The sequence below is a fragment of the Mesoplodon densirostris genome, chromosome 1 (genome assembly GCF_025265405.1).
Source record: "Mesoplodon densirostris isolate mMesDen1 chromosome 1, mMesDen1 primary haplotype, whole genome shotgun sequence".
NCBI lineage: Eukaryota > Metazoa > Chordata > Mammalia > Artiodactyla > Ziphiidae > Mesoplodon > Mesoplodon densirostris.
The window spans coordinates 49,841,044-49,856,939 of NC_082661.1; positions in this window are offsets into that span (position 1 = coordinate 49,841,044).

Here is a 15,896-nt window from a genome sequence, read left to right on the forward strand (position 1 = left end):
GGTCTGGGACCTTTGGGTAACATCTAGAAGGCATGTATGCCAACAAATGCCAAAAATAACATTTTAATATCAATCCTCTAGAATAAGCGAAGGGGAGGGAGGCATTCTTCAGAAAGGATGGAAAGATCAAACTCATTTTATTGGTTTGGAGAGCAGCCTAACCTCTAATGCATCTTGTGATGCTGATGTAATGTGATCAAGAGGTACGTTTCTCTAGCTTCCCTCTACGTTGTACCATCGCTGTCAACAAGTGAGTTTGTGGAAGACATGAGGTTATCTCTCATTTATGAGAGCGCCCATGGTGATTGGGTCGGTCTTTGATTTTTCTGGGATTTCTTGAGGGACAGCACTACCATTTAGCTCAGCCAATGGAGCACAAAAGGAGGGGGTCTTGAGAAACCTGGGGTCTAGGAAGGGAAGCTGATTGAGCATATGGCATGTCCTGCTCTTGGTGAATCTTCTTCCAGCAGCCTTTGTAATCTGTCCTTCAGTTTGCACTTGAATACCTGCTGAGATGGGGAACCCACTGCCACCTCAAATCTCCCTATTCCATTAGGAGTCTTTGTTGGTCAGCTCTCTCTAATACGAAGCAGGAACATCAGCCCCTTCAACAAGTCCCCCTCAGTTGTTGGACAAAATAAAAGAAAGAAATCAAGCTGAGCTCTTTCTCACTTGCACACTCTGGTCATCCTGTTCTCCCTGGACTTTTGTAAGAGGAGACCAAGACAGTAAAACAGATGGTGAGCATTGCCTGTGGGTCATTCTCCATGTGGGTGTTTCTCTGCTAAGGCACCAGAGCTTGCAGGACGAGCACATGGGGCTTGCCTTAACCGAGATGCAGGACAAGGTACAGGGTGCTGTGAGTATAAGATGTGAGGTCTGGAGTGAGTCAGCCTGTACCTCGCTTACTGTATTAATAGTTTAGGAGAACCATGCAAGTCCCACAGGACATGGAAAGGCTTCCCCACACACTGCTGCTTTGCTGAAGAACAGTGAAGTGGATACTTGGGGGAAATTAGGAATGGCATTTAGTTTTTTTATGTTTGGGAATGCTTTCACTGTTCAGACCTTGCAGGACTTTGTAGGACTCTGTACAGATGCTGCTCTTACTTTTTAGAATGGAAGCCATGGCAGAGTCTTGGCAAAAGAGTGACAAAACCCAGAGCATGGTGAGAGGATTACTCTGAGTACTGTTGCATTTTCAAAGCATACCTCCAATGCAAAAACATTGAGTGCCACAGCTTTATTCATCAATTTAACAAATATTTATGGAACACCTATTATGCATCAGATATTACTTGTCCTCAAGGTTGGGGACAAGGCAGGGAACAAATCAGACATGTCTTTATCATCTTGAGGCTCAGCATCTACCTGGGGGAAGCAGCAATAAATGGATGGTGATGTGTTTTATAAGGACACACAGCAGGCTGAGGGAGAAGGAGAGGAGGGAGAATGCGAGGACCTCTTTAGAGAGGACATTCAGCTGGGAGACGCTAGGAGAAGAGCATCTCAGCAGGTCCCTTCAGAGGGATGGCAAGTGCAAAAGTCTTGTGGCGGCAACATGCTGGGCTGTCGAGGACCCGCAGCAAAGAAACCAGTTGTTACGGAGGAAAGTGAGCAAGAGGGAAGATGATGGCGAGAAGGTGAGACAGGTAGTGAGGCTCTGATGACACAGGGCTTTGGAAGCCACTGTGCAGATGTTACTCTGATTTTGTAGGATGGAGGCCATTGAGATTCTTGACAGAAGACCCATATGACCTGTCTTGCATTGTGCAGCCGCATAGCACAGGGAGATCAGCTCGGTGCTTTGTGACCGCCTGGAGGGGTGGGATAGGGAGACTCAAAAGGGAGGGGATATGGAAACATATGTATATGTATAACTGATTAAATTTGTTATAAAGCAAAAAAAAAAATTACTCTGTATGAGAAAAATTGAGTTTAGGGGAGCCAGGAGGAAACAGAATTCTACTTCAATAATCCAGGCAGGAGATGATGGTGGCCCGGACCAGTCCAGGCTGGGCCATCTTCAGCTGCAAATCTGTGAGGGTAAATATGTCTAGCTGAGCCCACTGTCCCCTGAATGCAGAGTCCTAAAGAGGAAGGTGAGAAAGGATACAGTTTAGGCAGCTGCAAGGGCTGCCACAGCTTCTGTTTACCATTAAGTCCAGATTAGGCTTTTCAATACTAATTTCCTCCAAGAGGCATCAGGACCCTTGTCCTCAAACCTTAGGGCAGGAAAAGTTTTAATGAATATGGAAGATGTTGGTAATGAGGGTAAATAAGTTTGCTTTCAAAAAATGACAGTAAGATCACAGTTGAAAGGACAAAGGAACCACTTTGAAGAGATCACATCTACCAAGCTGAGCATAAAAAAGAAAATAATAATGAAAATTACCTTAAACAGGTTGATTTTGTGGAAGACCATGAATTCATAGCAATACGCAAAAGAGAAAAGTTAACATAAATGTATGCAAGAAAAGAATCCATATATTAGGATTTGTTTAATTTTATTGCTTTTAATGAGTAGAAAAGTAGTTGTATTTTTCTGTGATATTTACAAAGTACAGAATTATATTTCTCACTCTCTCTGTAGATAAGAAAGAATAAACACAGGGAACTATAAATAAACTAAAATAATTCCCCAAACATGGGTTCTGCATCATGTAATAAACAGATGGAGGAAAAATCAAGCAATTGATTGCTTTTGTGGGCCTACACAGCAAGCAATTAAACAGAGAATCCCACAGAGTGTTCCAAGATGATTAATTAGCCAAATGTTGCATACACCCCCATCTCTCATCTTAGTGTATGGAACCTTGAGATGGCTCTACTAATTATAATGCAATATTGATAAGGCATGCATAAGTTTCCAATTAATATCTATAGACTAGGCCAATTTATCATAATGACAGGACAATAGCTTAGGTATTGCCAACCATAAGAAACTTTCAGAAACACATCATTTCTGGGAATGACACCAAGTTTCAAAAAATTAAATCTTTGAATTTAGATTTTGAAAGGAAGGGACTTAGAAGTCTGGATATAACAAATAGAAGTTCATTATCGAAAGGAACTCAGACAGTGATTTGGTTAAGATGACTTTAGACTATACAAACATGTCCTAGATCAGAATGCTGTGTGTACATGTAGTTTAGGGTCTCCTAAGATTATTAGTATCCGACAGAATTACTGAAGCCCTATGTGGGTATAAAAATGAAACCTTAGGAATATTATAAATAAAGATAAAAATTTCTTTTCAATGAAGGGAATTTATAATTGTATGACCATTTTTACATATTGATTTTGTTCACATTTATGTCTTAAAAAGACTACTAGTGAGGATAGCCTAGGTTATGCTGTGATTAAAAATAATCTCAAAATCCTAACCACTTGACACAATAAAGATTAATATTAATACATAGCTAAAATGACACTCAAGGAGTATCAACCTGGTTAGAAATATTAAGATGCATATCTCATTTCTCTGTAATAGTTCCTTTCCTGCTAAGTAACTTAGATAACACAGAAGCAAATAACAAAATGTACTTAGCCTGATGGATCATCAAATCATGACTTGAAATGATCCTACTATATTGGGGAATGGTCTGAAGATGAAATAATGTATATTCACTGAGAGCCTTTAACCAGTGGACAGGGCCACTTTGTCTTCTTTACTCATTTCTTTTACAATCTGCTTCATGGACTGTAGAAGAGCCAGAAATCTATGTTCCTTCTCTCCTGTTGAAGTGTAAACAGTCAGGCCTCAGAACTTGTCTTCTGTAAGCACACCTGGCCATCTTGCTGTGTGTGTGTGTGTATGGGTATGTGTGTACACACCTTTATATGTTTCAGCTTCTTTACCTTAAAATGAATGAGTGAGTTAAGTCAGCCTCACGCTCTTTCCTAGTTGTCTTCAATGCAGATGGAGAGAGTTGAGGTCACCCTTCGGCCTTGGAGAACCAAAACGAATTCTCTGTTCCAGTTTAGATCACAGACGCCTGCCTTTTGTCAATCTTGGGATGCATGCCCAACCACTAATAAAGGCTTTTTGTTTCAATTTTCATCTATTTTTGCCTACTAGACAGAACCCTGGAAGGGAAGAGGGGTAAGTCTTGGGCTTCAATTCCCAATAGGTCCAGATGGAATATAAGCTCAGAGTGTGATGTGTCTGCTGGGAAAACTAATGTTGTCTCAGGTGGCATTGCTAGAATTGTGCAGAGTCCAGAAAAGAGCAGTGATAACCTTATTTGACAATGGTAAGACTATTGCTTCTGAGCTTCTCACTAAAAGGAAGTGATACAGAGAGTGGTGATCAGGACAGTGAGAAATGAAGGCCATGTCAGTGGCATTGGAGGTACCTGAGGCTATGTAGCCTGGACTGAAAGGAGACACGCTGATGGCCTCAGTCATTTGAATGGTCATAGAAGAGAGTATGTGGACAGAGCCAGCTCCATTTAAGGGCATAGAGTAATCCTGGGAATTGGCTATGCCAAGAACACAGGTATAGAGCAAGAAGGAATTTTCCAATCGGGCTGTCTCAGCATGGAATTTTCAGGCTCATGAGGCTGTGAGGCTCCAACATTGGAAGTGGCCAAAGAGAGGCTTTTTTTTTTTTTTTTTTTTTTTTTTTGCGGTACGTGGGCCTCTCACTGTTGTGGCCTCTGCCGTTGCAGAGCACAGGTTCCGGATGTGCAGGCTCAACGGTCATGGCTCACGGGCCCAGCTGCTCCACGGCACGTGGGATTTTCCCGGACCGGGGCATGAACCCGTGTCCCCTGCATCGGCAGGCGGACTCTCAACCACTGCGCCACCAGGGAAGCCCCAAAGAGAGGCTTGATGGTCATTTGTTAGGATTGATACCAAGGATCCTAACTTAGGATAAATTGAACTAGTGGCCTTCAAATTCATTTCTCACCAAGACTCCATAATCCTGAGTCTGACCAACCGAAAGATAAAAGCTCCCAGGTTAGCCAGATCGAACTCTTTTATCTAATCAAGAGAGTTTGGGTCTATATGGTCAACAAAATTAATGTTTGCCAGTATCTTGTTCTCCTCTAATTTCACGTACACAGAGAATTGTAAGTTCTATTCCTTGGAGTTAGGTATGGCCATGTAACTAGTTCTTACCAAAGAAATGGAAATGAAAATGCTGGGCCAAACTTTGAGCCAAAGCAGTTAACTACAGATGTTTGATCTTCTGACTCTTTCTTCATCTGCAACCGTGAAGATTGTTGAGATGGAGAGGCCAAAAGAAGGAAACCATGTGATCTGCTAAATATGGAGGAGAGCTGCCCTGGAGAGCCACCTAGATCTACAGCAAACTTCATAAGAGTGAGAAATTGACTGAGATTTTTTAGATGATTTGTTATTGCAGCAAAGTTTAGCCTATCCTGACTGATACACTTTGGGAACACAGGGCATGTGAGTTTCTAATAGGAAAGGAACTAGAGAAGCTGGAAGAAGGTCTGGTGAGACAGATAAAAGGGAAAGCCACACTCATTTCTCCTGGGACTGTAACTTTTCATGGAACATTGGAGCATTATACACATTTCTGAAGTTCCCTCTGAGGCCCCAAATGCATCTCTTTAACTGTTAAATGAGGAATCTCTGACATGAAATTTTGGAGACAAAGAAGGCTCTGAATAGTGAAATGAAGTTAAACTTGGCTTCTGGGGTTGCCACCTTGGCTCTGGGCAAAGACCAAAGACTTCTCTTTTGTGAGAAAAAACCAACCTCATTGTGTCTGTAAACACAGCTCATCTGGGGCTACACGGAATCCGCTGATTTTATAAACTAATTCCTGCCAAAGAATCCAAACTAGCCTTAGTTTATAGGTGTAGAAACTGAGGTCCCTCAGGTTCCAGTGACCTTGAAACTGGGTCCTTTGGGTTTCTGTCTTTTCACCAGGCCAGGCTATGGTGATTGCACAGTGTAAGTATTTCTTCAAAGGAGAATCAAACAAAACCCCCAGACTCCGTGTCAACAGCCCTGGGCTGGAGAGGAAAGCAGGGCTCCTCACAGAATTTCCGTTTACAACAGGGCTCCCCCTTGGCCCCAAGACAGCTTTGATCACCATGAAGTTTCCACAAACACAGAATGAATGAGGAAGAAGATGGTTATGCTTTTAACCTGATCGACACTGATGAGAAATGAGGCATATACCGTCTTTTTCGTAGCGTCCCGCTTCAGACAGCTGTCACATTTCCCTTTAAAGTATAGGCTTAAAATGTTTGTATATTTTGTTTGCTTTTTAACACTTCTCATCACATAATTAAGATATGATAGCGAAAGTCACTTATGACTCACTGATACGGTTCAGTAGAATACAAGGCCAGAAAGTAGCCTGCCTGCCTTCAAATCCCAGCTCCCTGCTTCTAATTTTCTGACTGTGTGGCTTTGGGCAAATTATTTAACCACTCTGCACTTCAATTTCCTCATCAGTTAAATGAGTATCATAATAGTATCTACCTCATAAGGCAGTTATGAGACAAAATGTGTTAATATATGTAAAGCATTTGGAAAAGTGCTTGGCATATGATAAGTATTCAAGAAGTAGTATTTATGTTTTCCTAAGTTCTTGACTGGCAGCCAACCAAATTCCAAGAACTGTGAAGTCTCTGTGTGCTCAAGTCTACGGGGGTTTAATATAAGGTAATTCATGGGCCTCCCCTAAAGGCCCTAAAAGTCCATCAGAAAAAAACTAGACTAAGCAAAAATTCAACCAATATTATTAGGAAGTTAAGAATGGTCAATAGACAGGAAGCTAACAACATCCGCTACAGTTACAGGGCCACGTGATCACCTTTGGCTATAGGATGCTGGGAAAAAGAATTCTTTTAAATGGCCAGTGAGGCAAAAGCAGACACCTACAGGGGCTCTCTGGCAAGTTTTGCTTTCCTGCTCTAAGTGCTGCACCTTCTTTCTTGTCTCATCTTCTTCCTCCCTCTCAGAAAGCAAGATTGTCTGTTTCCAGTTAGGAAAGGCCACAAGAATTTCAGACACCTTGGTCCTGACAGTCCCAAGCCTCTGAACCAAGACCTGGTGCATGAGGAAAGAAAAAAAACCCCACCAAACTGTAGTAGGTTTAGATGCTAGTCTTGAGTGGGTTTTGTTATTTGTAAGTTATCAGTTTTGTCCATCAAATTGGCAAAATTTTAAAAGAATAATGTCCAGTGTTGTGTAAGATGTGGGTAAACACAATTTCATGCTCTACTGATGAGAGTGAAGATGCACCCAATATTTTTGAAGGATATTTTAAAAAATCTTTAGGATAACATACATTTATTTTGACAAGGTAATTCTGCTTCAGGGTGTTTAACCTTTGGAAATGATCCAGTGATCATAAAAATGTGTACATATGAGGAATTTTATTAAATGATACTTATAGTAGCAAAAAATCAGGAGTGGAGCATGTCTTCAGCAAAGAGCTGGGGCAGTAGGGAGAGCTACACCCTGCAGTGGTGCCATGCAGGCTGCTGTAGCTCTGTGTGGGTTCATGACCATGCTTTACTAAGTTCAAAATTCAAGTGATGGTAGAAAGTTTAAACTTGATAATGTTTTTTAGGATTTCATGTTTATGATAGCATTATTTTATGTAAGGCAGCTCTATAAAATAAAGTAACTTACTTTATTTTCCTTATTATTGTCCATCTGTATAGTTTATAATATATGTGGTACTCAAAATATATAACTATGCTTAGATTCTTATTCTAAAGTTTATGCTTTAAATTTATTTATTTATTTAAAAATTTTTATTGGAGTATAGTTGCTTTACAATGTTGTGTTAGTTTCTGCTGTGAGCAAAGTGGATCAGCTATACGTATACATATATCCCCTCTTCTGGGACAAGGTTGATGCTAAAAGTAGATTGCAAACTGGAGTCAATAAGGAAATGGGCTTTGTTTTTCTTTTGATTTGAATTTTTGCTGTTTTGGAAGATTTTCTTTATCACCAGTTTAGAAAAATCTTTGTATTTTTATCAATTAAAAATAAAATATGCCTCTGGTGAGGATTATATCAACTGAATAAATATTCGCACGCTCAAAAAAAAATTCAACTGATGAAAACTTATTTGGATAGGGACTTTACAGAGGTCATCAAGTTAAGGTAAGGTCATTAGAATGGGCCCTAATGTGACTGCTATCCTTATAAAAAGGCAAAATTTGGTGACAGACATGCATACAGGGAAAATGCCATGTGAACATGAAGATGGCTATCTACAAGCCAAGGAAAGAGGCCTGGAACCAACCTTGGCCAAAGCTTGATTTCAGTCTTCTAGCCTCCAGAACTGTGAGACAATACATCTTTGCTGTTTAAGCCTCTCAGTTTGTGACGCTTTGTTATGGAAGCCCTGAGAAACCAATACAGGTTGTAAACAAACCAGGTGTGGGTCTCACCCTCAGGAACCTCCCTGTATGGGGTGGGGGGTAGGGGTGAGGGAGAAGATAGCAACCTGATCTGTCCATGATGAAACTTAGCAGGGGTGGAGGGACAGGCAGGTGACTTGCTTTTCAGGCAGGTGTCATGGTCAAACTGCTGTCCAACCTTCTACAGGATGGAATCTGGGTTTCAGTCTGGCCACACATGTATGGGTATTACTCTTAAACTAAAAGACAGTGGAGACCACCTTCACTCCAGGTTTCAGAGAGTAAAACCTTGAAAATATCATCCCTTCATGATTAAATGTTACATTGAGACAAATATTATTCCTCGATGACGGGGTGAAGGATTTAGCCAGAGCAGCATGGAACAACTTCTTTGGGCCCCCTTCCCTGGAGCTCCTTTCATATACCTATACTTCACAGTTAGAGCACAGGCACATGTAAAGCAAATGCAAATACAACCTGGGAAAGTTCCAGTCGCTGTCCCTGTGAGGATACTAATAAAGGACACTGTCCCCTGTCCTGCACAGTGAGCACTCAGTTAGAGGCCAAAGGGACATGAGTCTCAAGTCCCAGCAGCATAAACTGAGTATGCCTCCTGGGTAGCTGTCACGGTTTGTTTATACTAAGGGCACTGTAAGTCATGTTGCATGATAGTGTTTTCCTCCTCCTATGGGCTGCTTGGAACCTCAGAAACACCATTAAGAGCCCCCTGGCAAGTGTATGGAAACTTGAAGGGCACATTCATATTATTTCCATTCTCCTAATCCACAAATGACTTTTATTTTAACCCATATCAATTTTCATAAACGCTTCCTATAATTGTTCATGTGAAAAGGGGCATAATATTTAAAATTAAATAGGCAAGTTAATTGACTTTGGTCACCACTCAAAAATATTTTGTTTAGTTATTAAAAATGATACAGCACCATGGGTAACTATTTATATTTAATATTTTGTGTGTTTCTTTTAATGTTAAGAAAAGGAAAACCCATTAAGAAAAGGAAACTCCAGGGCGAACTTCTTTTTCCAGCGATGTCCCCATCAGCCTTTGATGTGAAACAGACTAGGAGTGGGTCCAGGAGTGCCAATGAACAATCCTGGTGACACTCCAGGGAGTGGAACCAAACTGCAGTCAGGGGCATTCCTGAGCCCAGAGCAAGGGCATCTGGCAAAATGGCCTCACCTCTGTCTCCAAAAGGCTCATCTCATTATAGGATCAGGCTCTTCCAAGTTAAGGAGTTTATCATCAAAGTCATTCCCAGGGATTTGCAAACTAGAAAGACTAGATGCCCCCATCCCCACCCTAAGATACAATGATGAGGCAGAAGCAGAATAACTGCAGGAGACACTTCCACCAAAAGGGGATGAAACTGAAATGGAGCCACATCACAACTACTGCAATCCAGCTGGGCTCCTACAGACCCCCTGCTGTGGGGTCAGGGACATCCCTCTTTAGAAGCTGGTTCTTTTTCCTGGAAGTGGCTCCTAGTTCACTGCTCTCGCAAGCTCTTGGACCCACTATCTTTGAGATTCGTCCTTTTCTATAAGAAATGGCCATGTTTGCAGCTGAGTAGCTTTCTCAACCTGATTCCTGCCTGGAGATATCTGGGGACCCAGAGGCCTTTGTGCAAGTTTCACAATCTTAGTCCCTGCCATAGCAGTGCCGTCATTTAGATCCCCTGAATGAATCTCCTCACTGAGGCAAAACAATAGATACAATTCAAGAAACATCTTTTCAGATGTAATGCTGAGCTAGCACAGAATAATATTAAATTTGTTATGATTTATTAGAATAAATACTAAAGTTATTAGAATAAATGTTAAATAAAAAGAAAATACTAAATTTTAAAAACAAAATGAGGCTCAGCATCTTGGAAAGAGCTCATACAAATGAAGAGTACTAAAACTCATGTTTCATTAGCTTCACAGTAAATCTGCTTCTCGCAAGTAGTAAACCCAGAAAAAGTGTATTAAGGATATCATTTTAGATGACATAAAGATATTAATAAACTTTAGACATTCTTAAATATGCATATTGAAATAGCTAAGATGACCATTAATAGAGAAGACAGAGAGTGTATACCCTTACAACAAGTAGAGTGAAGAAAATGGAATCAGATTTTAAGGCATTCCATCCAAAGTAAGGCACAAAAGGAGAACACAAAAGAGAAAAAAGAACGAGATAAATAGAAATTGTATAGTAAGATTGCAGGCATAAATCCTAATAGTACTAGATATACATGGACAAAAATCTTGCTTAAAATATGAGGACCATCAGTCTGAGAAAAAGAAAACACAAATCCAACCAAATAATGTTTATAACAGATAACTGTAAAACCTAAAGACACAGAATATTTAAATAAAAAATAGAATAAAATGTGTTAGGGAAAGAATAACCTGAAGAGAAAATTCTAAACTTACATACTACTAATAGCAACTTCGAGTATATACAAAGCAAGAATTGCCAGAACAATGAGAAACTGACTAATCTACCTTATTAAGGGAATATTTTAGCACAACATCTTTTAAATAAATGATACAACAAGCAGCCATCATACCAAATAGGGAATGTACACTTTTCTCACATAGGAAACATTTATAAAATCTGGCCACATATTGATAATAGAGCTATCCTTAACAAACTTCAAAAAATTTGTATCATATAGACCACATATTCAACTCACAATGTAATTAAGTTAGAAATAAAGACAAAAATGATAACTTAAAATATATTTTAAAATTATAAAGATATACTTGTAAATAATTCATGGCAAGAAAAATAAAAATGAGAAAATATTTATAAGCGAATATAATTAAAAATACTGTGTATTACCTTCATGGTACTTAGAGGAAAATTTATAGCCTGAAATACTTATGGTAGAAAAGAAGGCTCAAAATTGATGACTTAAGCATCCAAAATATGAAATTAGAAAAATAACAGCAAAGAATATGGAAGGGAGAAAACAAATTTCTGCCCATAAAGCCCCCAGTCTGGCATTTTGTTATGGCAGCCCTAGCAAACTGACACAGATATATAGTGTAATTCTTACGGTGGATTCAGTCGAAAAAGTTATTCACCGGCTTACATTATCTCTAAGAGCCCCTCAAAGTTTAAAACTCCTTGGAGGTTGGAAAGAATAAAGACCTGTTCTTCAGTCTGAAGAGAATCTTCCCTAGAGGTCTTCATTACCCATCAACATCTGCCATGAGCATGACCCATGCAATGCCTGCAAGTTCAAACTGAGGTGTGCAGTAGGCCTCAGAGCATCTTTGAAAGCCTGTAACTAAGGCTCTCCTCATGAAGATGGAAACACACAAAGCGTACGGGAACTAGCCACAGGGGCCCAGGGCCAGTCAGCGCTTGGCAGCAAAGGACTGAAAAAGAACTGGACTTTTGAAACGATTAGGGCCAGGTTCTCCTCTGAGGCAGTAGGTGTTTCTGGATGTTGCTCCATTTCCTCCCATCAGTCCACCCCTGAACACCATCCCAACATATATGAGGGTGAGTCCTGCCCAAGCAGAGCAGGCCCCATCCTGGCTGGAGCTTCGGCACGCTCACAGCAGGGAATTCCAGAGGTGAGTCTGTAAACGCAGTCCCCAGAGCGCCATTTGATGAGAACCTCCCCTGGGCAGGTTTGCTTGGAGTATCCAAGAGTCTCACTCCCCTAGTCGCTGAGTAACCGCCAATGCCTGCTGCTAAAGAGGTTTCTGTGTCCATAAATAATCTCTAAATGACAGTTAGCATGACTCTGGCATAATCCATCCTCTCCAAATAAGTGAAAGGGAGCTAATGCCCAAATCCTGGCACAGACACAGAATGGGTCTTGGAAGAGGAGGTGACTGTGATTTCAGTCCTTGGCAGAAGGCTGCAGACTGGATGGGGAGCCAGGCCAGCGGCAGGAGCATGGACACAGGATGCCTGACATGGGCATTTCCTCTGCTGGGGCTAGGGAACAGTCCCAAGTCCCTCTGCCATTCTGCATAGAGCTTTGGATATCTGTCACCTGAACTGGCCACACCACCATCCCTGGATATCACCGGGGTTTCACTTTTCCAAGAGCTTCCTAGTGTGTACTTGAACCCCAAGAAGCATTCGCCTGGTTAATGGAGCTGACCCCTGATTGTGAGAAGAGCCTGACTTGGACCTCTCTCTGACCCTGGGAAGAGACCAAAGATCCCTGCCCATCACCCCACCTTACACATATTTTCGCTCAAGCCTGATTCTTAGGACTAGAGATGCATTACTTGTGCTGAGAGAGGGATGCTGTTGGCCTCTGCATGCTAGCTTTCTTCACAATCATTTTCTCAACCATTCAGGGCCCTTGATCTGGAGCATTTTGAGGGTGGGAGGAGATGGAGGATGGAGTCTGCAATGGAACAGGAAGAGGTTAGTCAGCATCCTCAGTGTGTAGTTTATCTTTCCAACAGCCCTGGGAGTGACAATTAATGTACACACTTTGCAGATGAGGAAACTAAGTCCTACAGGTCAAATAACTTGCTCCAGTTCACCAAGGTTTTGTGAGTCATTCAAACACAGTTCATTTTGGTTGGGATCTATGATCTTTGCACTCCCCCTCATGCTGAAGCTGGAAAATATATGTAATTGGTCCTGAGAGAGGCAGATAGGAATAGAGTGGGGGCCCAGGGATGAAGATGATGGGAAGTCTTCAAGGGCTTCCCCAGAGCAATGAGGGGGAACCCAAATGGCAGGTCCACAGGCAACTGCAGGTTCATGCAGTCAGTTCTGACCTTGAAGCAGCCATCCTTCATTCGACTTTAGAGGCGGAGTCATGTGGTGGAAAGCTCAGTGCCCAGGGGTTGGGTCCAGCAACACAACTCACTGGCTGAGTGACTCTGTGGGCAGTCATTGGACCTTTCAGTGCCTGTTTCCTCCTTCGCTATCTCTCACCACTTCTGGGAGGATTCAGCCCCACACTGGGCATCCCTCTCCCTCACCCCACACATGTAGATGGCATGTGTGTGCTGGCTTCTCACCCTCTGTTCAGGACATTTGGAGGTGTTGAAGGCAAATGGAAAATGTATGCTTCCTCCACAGAGCTCTCCTTGTTTGAATGAACTGAATCTTTATTTTTCTTTTTCAAGCAAAGAGGTTTTCATTAATTTGTGCCAGACCATTTAATATATTCTTAGGTTTCTACGGTGCTCTTGTTTCACTTAATTTTCTAGATTTCCAAGAAAGCTTCAGGACCTGTTTTGGTGAAAGACCTTGAAGGGACTGAGAGGATGAGAAAAATGAGAAGCAATTTCTTCATAGCAAGACTTCTCAGTGTAAAGATCTCGCCAAGAAATAAGGACAATTGGGTATAGGTAGGGGTTTTCCTTAAAAATCTTGATCTTTGTTCTTTCTGGCAAAGTAAGATGGGTAGGAAATCAAGCCAGAAATTCAAAGACAAAATGCATAGCTTTGTTTGATTTAGTTTGGTTCATTTATCAGCAGTTAAAGCCATGGATAGTGGGGAAAAAGTTGCTTTTGAAGAACCATTCACTATAACCCACCTGAAAACTACCTAGAAATGTCAGAAACCAAATCGGGTGGTTTTTCCACTGAACACCAAGCTTATGAGTCTGGGACTGTTCTTTCTGTTCTACAGCTGAGAACACTGAAGTACAGGGAGCTCTGGTGATTTGCCTGAGATCTCAGAGCATGTGAGAGGAATCTAGTGGACCCCGAAGATTCCAAACGCTTTCATTGCAGCTGGTTGTGGGAAGGGGGAAAGATGGTGGGAGGCGCAGAGAAAGGGAAAGAGAGGGAAGGAGAGGGAGAGAAGGAGGGGGGGTGGGAAAAAGGGGGGAGGGGAAGAGAGAGGGAAGACTGGAGAAAGATAAGAGACCAATGGAATCCAACTGCACTGGGATGCGGAGGGAACTCAGGGAGCCTTAGCTTTCCCTTCCCAATAGTTGATTTACAAGGTTGCTTCACAAGGTTGCTTCAGAGAATAAACTACAAAATGGTGAAGTGGTGTAGCCCGTTGTAGAGAAATGCTTCCTTGTGCAGACTTGAGGTAGGGCAGTGAGCTTGGCAGTCCTCCAGCTGTGTGACCTGGAGCAAGTTTTTGCCCTTCTCTCCGAGCATCAGTTTCCTCACCCATGAAATGGGGCTAAGAATAGGCTCGACATTAGAAAAGTGTGCTAAGAAACTGACACTTACTGGGTGACCCATCAGAATACATCCATACCTGTGATTAAGGCTATGATGCCTATTGAGAATTTAAACATACAATGCAAATAAACATTATTGTCACGATTTGCATGAGATAGATGTATACAAGGAAGCAGCTGTATTTTAGTCTAGGAAATAAGGAGACCATTGACCAGAGGACAAGGGAGAGGGTGTCACTGTTGCAAGGACAGTGGCCATCAACACCTCTGGCAGAGAGGCAGGCACAGCTTGGGGACCCTGGGAGCTTTCAGAAGCCACTGCTGGAAATTCACCCCACCTAGCCTGGGCCTGCTCACCTTCTCCTCCAGGTAGGGCTGCCAGATAATTTAAAAGGATGCCTAGTTAAATTTGATTTCAGATAAGTAATGAATACTTTTTTAGTTGAAATACAGCTCATGCAATATTTGGGATATATTTACACTAAAAATTTGACATTTATCTGAAATTCAAATGTAACCAAAACATCTTATCTTTTTATTTGCTAAATGTAGAAACCCAGCCTCCAGGGAGAAAGACAGCTTCCTACTCCATTGACTTTTGTTATAATTTCTTTTCTGATTATGAAAATAATACGTGCCTCTTGTATAATCTAGGAAATACTAAAGTACATGGAAAAGAAAATAATAATTCATTTTGTAATACTATGAGCTAATGTTTGAAAGTCTCCAATACTTGAAAATATTTGAAAATTGTGGCCTATTTCCTTGTAGTCTACCCAGTTGAGATGATATTTTATGTATGGACTTTATATTTCTTTGGTCTAACATTATACATAATCTCCCTGTCACCAACTGTCTTCTCCATTGAGTTTTGTTATGCAGCAGAACCGCCTTTCCTTCTTACTGATGTGGGTGGTTTCCAATGTGCATATCTGTACATAACACTCTGTCCACACGTCTTCAAATAATCTCTCAAGTGGCTTTTTAATTTATTCCAAGATATATATGTATATATATAAAATCATGGCAATTTTGAAAGTGATAACGTTTAATATCTCACGGCGACTTTTTTCTAAAGCTCTCATGCGTGTAGTCAAAGCTTCCCTCCCAAGGCCAGCTGAGCAACCCTGCAGAAGTTCCAACTGATCCCACAAGATGATGTTCCACTGGGAGTGGGGAAAGCCAGAGCTCAGCCTTTGTTCCTCCCTGAGCCCACAAGCACTCAATTCTGCAGAAGATCATTGGCTTGAAAAACGCAAAAATAAGATCTCCAAGATGGCGCCTTGTTTTCCAAGGTGGGAAGAATGGACTTTAGGATAGTGTCTTACACCTAACGGGCTGGGACACGCAAAGAAGAGTTCACCTCCTCTTTGATACAGTCCTCGGACTAGT